The 8,148-nt window shown below is 40.8% G+C and overlaps 1 long non-coding RNA gene across 1 annotated transcript; it reads right to left on the bottom strand.

The window, feature by feature from the left end:
- Positions 1 to 347: 347 nt before the first annotated feature.
- LOC139803707 (uncharacterized) lies at positions 348 to 7,709 on the bottom strand. The gene is made up of 3 exons (XR_011729197.1): positions 7,587 to 7,709; positions 611 to 680; positions 348 to 514 (listed from the first exon to the last, which is right to left on the bottom strand). It is a non-coding gene; the product is annotated as an uncharacterized lncRNA (long non-coding RNA).
- Positions 7,710 to 8,148: the final 439 nt, after the last annotated feature.

An 8,148-nucleotide genomic window follows, 5' to 3' on the forward strand; every position in this document is an offset into this window, starting at 1 on the left:
CTAGCAGAAGGGAACGTGAGATCATGCTCTGCTCCACAGCCTTTGTATAACCCTGCTTTCCTGGGAAATGAGCCCTTTCCCAGTGGCAGGCTGTGAACTGGGGCAGGCAAACTACTGAGATACACACACACACGTGGCTGCTGGCACCTCAGCTGTGAGGTGGCCACCTCCAGCAGAAGGGTGGGCCAGCCAGATCAGGGTGATAAGAAATCTGCAGCAACAAGGTTTGTCAGAACCCATTGTCAGAGCATGGCATTATCCATTGTTCCTTTTATTGAATGCAATTGTGCCTATTCCATGTCTCCATACACGGTTTGACTGAAAAATTAGACCCGAAACACAATGGATAGGGCTTGTTGGTCAGGAAGTGTTTCTTTTTATACATTAAAACACATGAGGCTTTGTTGGTTTTGTTGTAGCAGCAATATCCTGATACACTTGCTGGAATGATGGGTGAAGGAAGTTTTGTTCTGAATATAGCAAGTCTCACACTAGGAACTTAACTCTTTGATGCCTGGAAGTAGTCATCACATGTTAAATCTCAAGTGTTATGGGAAAGGATGAGTTTTAAAAGCCATCTTTGAAAGAGCATCTTTTAAGTAAATCTTACCCAACCTGAGATTCAGAGAGATGAGTATTTGCCCATGTGGGGTTCCAGTGACCTACGTGGAGTTGTTTCCCTGGAAAAGTAAAATCAGAAGTGGAACTATGAGCAAATATTTCTTTGCACTGTACTACAGACAGATTAGCAATGTTATAGTTTATAACTGTGTAGTGTAGGTCTGCCTCCTTTAATGTCTTTTTTTCCTTGATGCTAACATAGCTTAGAGTTTATTCATCTATAATCTCACAGCTCTTCGCATCCTGCCCCATGACATTTACCTGAAGCTTTTGCAGGCTCCTGTGACTTTAGTTTTACTGTTGTGCATGTAATTGATATTGTCTTAAATGCATTTATTATACAGTTTGTTAAGGCTCTTTTTGAACACTGGTATTTAGCCATCTCAGAAGATTTATGCAATATATATTTCCATATATTTTCTTTAGTTATATGGAACATCACTAAGGCTTATGGCCCTCACCAAGGGAGGATTAATCAAGTGGTTAATTTACAAGTCAAGAAAGTAAAGCATCCAATAGCTCAGCCTCTCACTTCAAGAAGCTTTGGTGGATCATGTTAATGTGGGCCATGAAAATTCACTTCAGATGAGAGACTATGGAAAAGAGAGAGAGAGGGAGACCTGTCTCAGCACTCATTTATTAGCTCTACTGTGTGTCCTATCCCAGAGGCAGGAACTCCATCATAAAACAAAAGAACTTACTTCACATGAAGTGGATAGATTATATAGCAGATTACCTATAGAAAAATACAGTCCACATTGTACATGGTTTAGAGTGGATGCATTTATAAGAAGAGAGGAATTTGCTCCATCTGTCTCTAGAAATTTAAGACGTGGTTAGATTTTTTGCAATAATCAGGCATGTTCAGTAAGTAGCATAAACTTCACAGCTGAAGTAATACCTCATCACATATTGTGAAAAGGATAAAAACATTTAGATGACATAAATATAATGAGTTTTCAGCCATGGTATGCAGTAAAATATTTTCAATAGAAAATCAAGGCTTTCAATGCAATTCGTTTAGCATTTCCATTTTAATACTTCCTCAAAGTCAACTGCAGCAGAAAATATAAAGCTCACTATGCTTCTTCAAACCAAGACAAAAAATAGTGAAGAACTTCTGCTATGAAGCAACCAAATCCTTCATGGACAAAAAAGCAATTTTTTGTGCCACAACTGATGACATGGCTTAAGGACATTTACAGTTTGCTGTCAAAGGAAACAGTGTGTCTTCATTGCTGATTAAAACTCAGTGTAATTAACTAAAGTTTTGTTTGGTTTGATTTTTTTTCCCTCACAAGTTACTTTAGTGTGAATAAAAGCAACCCTTCGTGAAATGAAATGTGATCATTTGGGTTCATGCTGGTCTTGCACTCAAACATGATTGTTGAGGGGTTTTTACTTGGCTCTCTGCAGGAATTTGACTCATTTTATGAATTTTTATGGAGGTATTATCTCAGCACAGAGGGTAGCTGGGAAAGTCATTAGTGACTAGTTGTACCCAGAAAGAGCAAAGTTGCAAAATTGTCCTGTTAGCAGTTGAAATTGTGTGCCAGCTAAACATTTAGCCTGTGCTGCCATCAGGGAATCTAAGATTGGTTTAAAGGGTACTGAATCCAAGTAAAGATCTTAATATCTAAGTAGACTTCAACTGAAAGGCAACATTCAGTCTATATGCTTTGAGGTGAGGACAGTCTCTGAGTATTTCTTTCCAAACTACTTATTTTTGTTTCATTTATTAATGGCTTCACTGGAATTCCCTTTATAATAAGATTTTTGGGGAATAATAGTACCAAGAAAGAGCCAATATAAGCAAACTCCCATCCTGTCCTTTAAAAATAAAAATTGAAAATAAAACCCACCAATAACAGTTTGTTCTTTGGTAAGGGGCTAATAGGATACAGAACTTGGCACACTGAAACAACAACTGGAATGAAGATATTATCATGAAAATCACCTAAATCTTGACTTCATTAAAACTTATTTAATAGGATCAACATTTTTTCCAGGCCAATATTTTTTAAGTTATGTAGTAAACTCTGTGTGCCTTATCCTCCAGGGTTATTTCCACACTCCATTAACAGGCTATAGCAGGTTTTTAAAATATGTAGCATGGGATGGTGTGTACCTGGGAACAAGGAACAGAAAGTTCTTTTAAACATTGTATGTACATATGTCTGTAGGCTGCATGAGCTTGCCTAAACAATTCACACCATTATCAAGAAGATCTTGGCAAAAACAAGAGAAAAAGAGATTCAGCAAGTTACATAATGTGCATATATCTCTTTCCTTTTTAAGCAATGGTTGTTTCCACTTAACAAATGATATTTGTAACATTTCATTAAAACTGCTAACAAAATCAATTCCCAGGGTTTCTTCAGGAATGGGATTTATTTCATGTAGGATGGTAAAGCGTCGGCTTCAGTTGCCTGTTCTGGATATTCCAGATATTTACATTCCTAGGGATTTCAAAATTTCTTTTAATAAATATTTGATGGTAAGAGATAGATACAGAAAGCATCAGTTCAGAAAAAAAGTGGAAGGGCAAATAGTAGTATTCTTTTTTTCCAGGCTGAGACAGACCAGATTGCACTGTAACTTTAGGGAGCCGTCCACCTGGATGTGCCCCCAGACATCTACTCAACAGGCACAGATCCTGTATTTCTGGATGCATGTGGATGTTTCAGAATATTGGAGGTTGTCAGATGTTCAGATGTGTTCACAGACTGGGTGGGCAGAGGTGGGGGTGCCAGAGTTCCAGCCTGACCACCTTCCCCAGAAAGCTCTACTCACCTCATGACATTTTGCCACTGGCTTCTTCACTCTCACATGCATCCAAACCAAGATTTTTCAGGTAAAAGTTATAGAAATTGAAAGAAATTGCTTAAATGCTTGCAGACATGTCTCACTTAGGGGACCAGCGCATGTTGGATATGACTCAAATTTCCATGTGACTGAAGGTTTTGACCTAAGCAGTTGGTCCCTTGTAGAAGAAAAGCTCTACTTGCAAGGGGCCAAAAGGCCAACCAGTTGACTGTCCCATCTCTGCACAAGGAACTCCCAGAGCAGGGTGCAAGATGGGGCCAAGCACATGCTCGTATTTCCTCCAGAGCATCCTCCCCACTCCTGGCAGTCACTGCACAGGGACTTCCTGGCCCAGAGGCCCTATGTGTGTTTTTGTATTTAATAGCTCACGGTAGACTTTTCTTCCATGAATTGGACTAATCTCTCCAGTTATATTTTTGGCTTCCATAACATCCGATGGTAATTAATCCCTCGGTGTAGCTCTGTGCTTCGTGAAAAAGCGCGCGTGTGCGTGTATTTTAAACCTATTTCCTCTTCTCTCCACATCTTCCAGGGAGAGAAACAAAGAAGGAACATCCTGTGTTTGCCTCCTCCCAACCATTCAGGCTGTCACGCTCTCTCACTCGAACTAGCCATGTTGCCTCTTGTGCAAGCCAAAGGCTTCTCATCTTCTGAAAGCTATTTTTACCCAATTTGCATAGCAGCTGAACTTCTCTAGTTCTCCTTAATGTTGTTACAAAATCAAAAATGTGGGCACATTTATATCAGCGTATCCTGTTTTACATTACCTTAGCTGACACGTCTGGCTTGTGCTGATCCCTCAGTGGTACCATACTTTGGTTTGGTCAATACTTCCCATTATTTTCCCCTGATAATATAAATTGTGCCTGCTCCTTTAAGTAAATAACAGCTTTGAAAAATGCAAGGCAGGCACGATGGGAGTCTATCTTCTATGTGCTGAGTTAGCTCCTCTTCTAGCCAAGACAAGAAAACTCTGGAAGCAAAGTGCTTTGTCCAGAGGGGAACAAGTCTCTTCTCTCCCTTTCCCACAGTTAAAAAACAGCCTTTGTAAAGCTACAAGGAAAGTCACTTACATAATCTATGGTCAGAAGTCTGTGCTGGCATGATTTTGGATGACTGGAAGTAGAACAAAGGGAAAAAAAATATTGACATTTCCCAGCTGACCCCAAAATGAAAACCTCCCATTATGTTGGCACTTACTGCACGGCCACTGTGTAATTTGGTTTTGTACTGACTCCTTAAATTGAGATTATCTTTATGTAACTGTCATTCATTTGTATATGGGTTTCCTTGTAAAAAATGCATCAGTGTCACTGTTCTCGTGTTAGGAAATACATGGAAATACATCCCCCAGCAACTTCCCCCAGCTCCCCATAGAGAATTGTCCTGCTTCCTTCCCCTAACACTTCGCTATCTCCTGCCTGTATTTTAGGGGAACAAGCAGTGCATCTACCTTGCCCTAGGCAGAATGGCTTTCCACCCCTTGGTTGCTGGGCCTGGGTGCCAGAGGCAGCTCTGTAGGACAGGGCTGCATGGGCAGCAGGCAACTCCTACCTAGAACAGCTTTCCCTGCAGGTTCCTGGTGCTTTGTTGTCTTGGCAGTACTATTGGAAACCCTGCTGAGACACCAGGCACACTTCCTTCTACCTTGATACAAGCCTGCTCTCTCACTGTGAAAAACAGAAATAAGTGATGCTCTAGGGATGGTGAATTGCCTCTAGTCCAGACCTGTCAGCACTGGCAGTTTCAAAAACAGGGGGAAGTATGAGACAGCCACATGTGCAATGGATGTTTGGGGGGAATTTCCAGGAGGGCAGAACACCGTGTTGGCTGTTTTCTTGATTTTATCTCTCTTTTATTTTTTTTTTTTTTTTTTTTTAATTTTCATTTTTATTTAATGCCTGACAATCTTGAGGAGCCTTCCAGAATATGTGCTGTAAACTGTAGTCTTGACCTTCTGGACAGTCAGTTGCCTGTGTGCAAGCATCTCCATGAGCTTCTGACCATGTCTGCCTGTGATATGTGGGATCAGTGTGTATGTCTGTGTGGGATGGTATAAACTGCATTCTGCAGAAATCCTGTGAAGATTACCCAACTTTTCTCCTGGAGGAAGGGTGGGACCCAGGAATGGCCTGCCTGCTTATGAGCTGTCCTTAACAGTACCTCAGTCTCCTCCCCCAGAAAGTCACCAAAGTCTAGTGCTTTGATTTTTTTGTACAGACACAGGTAAAGCTTTCATTTTGTGTAAATGAAGACTGCAAGAAAAGAAGAATTATGACAGAAGGCTGGGAGAGCAATTCCTTCAGTTACTTCAGAGGCTTGCGTGGGACTATTCCCAGTCTATAAATCATAGTGATTACCTGATACTGGGGAATATTTGCTTTGATAAAAGCCTTCAGGTGTAAGTTCTACAGTGTCGTTACGCATTTCATCACACTAATTGTATGATTGTGAGTCTGGTATATTAACCTAACAGAAAGATGCAAACTTCATTTCCTTACTGGTTGGAATTTGAAAGCCAGTAAGATATTTTAATTATGCCTGAATCTTTAGTTCATAGAATTTTAGAATGGTAGTGATTGGAAGGGACCTCTGGAGATCATCAAGTCCAAGCCTCCTGCCAAAGCATAGTTATATGTAAACATGAAATAAATGAGTATATGTAACAGATAATTACAAGAAAATGTTTAGCATGTATAAATTTGAATTAGTACAAATTCAGGGAATAGGATTAATGCAATAGGAATATATAAAACTATCTCTGCACTTGTATGCATATGCTTATATACATGTAAGTCTAAATGCATTAGGTATATTTACATACACAAAACATTTGGTACTTTGAAATATTAGATGTTACTGCACTCAGAAAATGTTTAATTCATCTGCAAGACTTAAACAAATGCCTACATATTATTTGCAACAAAGATTGATTTCTGCTTCTGATGTGAAAGTCTCAGCAGACCAGATTTTCTGAGTCACCTTAGACTGCATCTAAACTCTGCTGTTGTAGTAGAGAGAGAGACTGTTCTCACTGTGCGCAGCAGAACATGTAATTGCTCACCAAAGCCTCTCCTTCACGAGTGCAGGTTGCTTATATAAACTCCTTGTGCCCCTGGATGTAGTACTAATGGTTCCTTGGCTCCCCAGTTCCACCCTCATTGCACTATGAGCACCTTGCAGTGGGCACACAAAGCCCTGTTCCCCCGGCCCACATCGGCGCTTTGGCTCAGGGATATCCTCATGAGATTCCTGGGTCAGGCAGTCTTCATGGGGATGTCAGCAGAGCTGCAGCATTGTCCCACTTCCCATGAAGGATGCACAGTTGGTTGAGCATCCCCAGCCCACCCTCTTCCTTATAGGGTCTGTGCCTTGCGGAGCTGGGCGCTCCCACGAGCCTGCAAGCAACACCTCACTGCCCAGGAGGTACTTGATGATATGTGGGTTTACCAAAGTGCTCCTTCACTTTCTTGAGTTCAAGTGGCCCGTTGTCTGAAAGATTTTGGAGAGGGGTGATCTTCGTTCCTTCTGCCCTCGAGTGTGTTTTGGAGCATCACCGAATTTTGTATGTTTACCTCCAAAAACTCATCATGAATCTATGCCATCATTCTTTCTCTCCCGCTATCTCTTCTCTTTCCTTCCTTACCCCCAAATTCCCTTTCTTGCAATTATAGTAATCTTTAGTGAGGAGCAATGGCTTTTTAATTTTCCACAAGAAATGGAAGTGTGCAATTATTATGCAAAACAGCTTTCTTTTAATTCCCCAAAATTTCCGGTGTACACTGTAATAAGTCATTTTCTACTGTACATTTTAGTGTCTGAAAATGTAAGCCTAGACCATTAGAAAGCCATAATAAATAATTCAGTTATTTCCTTTCAGCTTAATATTCTATTTTGCTGAATGTGTTTGGAGGTGTAAGTATCTCTCTGGAGAGGGATAATTTTAAGTTTAGTTTTCTAATTTGATTAAGGAAGCAGCGGCTGCCTGCTTCATCTACAGGCAGGAATTCAAGTGCACCAGGGAGATGTTTAGATATCTGTGTAGGTGTGTTTAATATGTTCTGCCTTAATTGTATTTCCTTTTCACTAAATAAGAAAAGTTGTAACACAGTGGGATTAATCTTCCCACTTTCCCCCACCTCCTTTTTCCTGGTTTTAATTGTCCTGCTCCTCACAGCCACATCAGCACTCCCTGGTAATGGGTTTTGGGGGATCAAGGCACATTCCGTCATAGATGGCTGTGGCTGCTGTGGGGCTCCAGCCCAATGGCTCCATCCACGTGGAACCCGGTGAGTAGTGCAGCCTGGAGTGAAATTTCACAGACAGATGGAATCCCAAGGGTGTACATGAGTTACTCTGTCAAATGCAATGTGACACAAGGGACATGCTTGAAAACTGATGTGTCTTGCACTGTTTTCACTGCCTCTGAGAAGGAAAGAAGAGATACCAGCACCAAAGTGTACATCCTGTTCTCTCCATCTCACGAGGAAAGTAGGGACCATCTAAGTCTGTAAAGAAGGCAACTTCCCTTTCTTTCCGTATGCAGTTGTGTCTAGCAATTCACTGTAACAAAAGAACAGATTTCACTTTGGAAATATTTCAGCTCCTTTTGAAGAGGTGAAAGTGATAATTCATTAGAACAAAAATGGTGATGAGAGCAAACATTGGCATACATACAATGAGACTGAAAATGTTGGCAGT

The sequence above is a fragment of the Heliangelus exortis genome, chromosome 1 (genome assembly GCF_036169615.1).
Source record: "Heliangelus exortis chromosome 1, bHelExo1.hap1, whole genome shotgun sequence".
NCBI lineage: Eukaryota > Metazoa > Chordata > Aves > Apodiformes > Trochilidae > Heliangelus > Heliangelus exortis.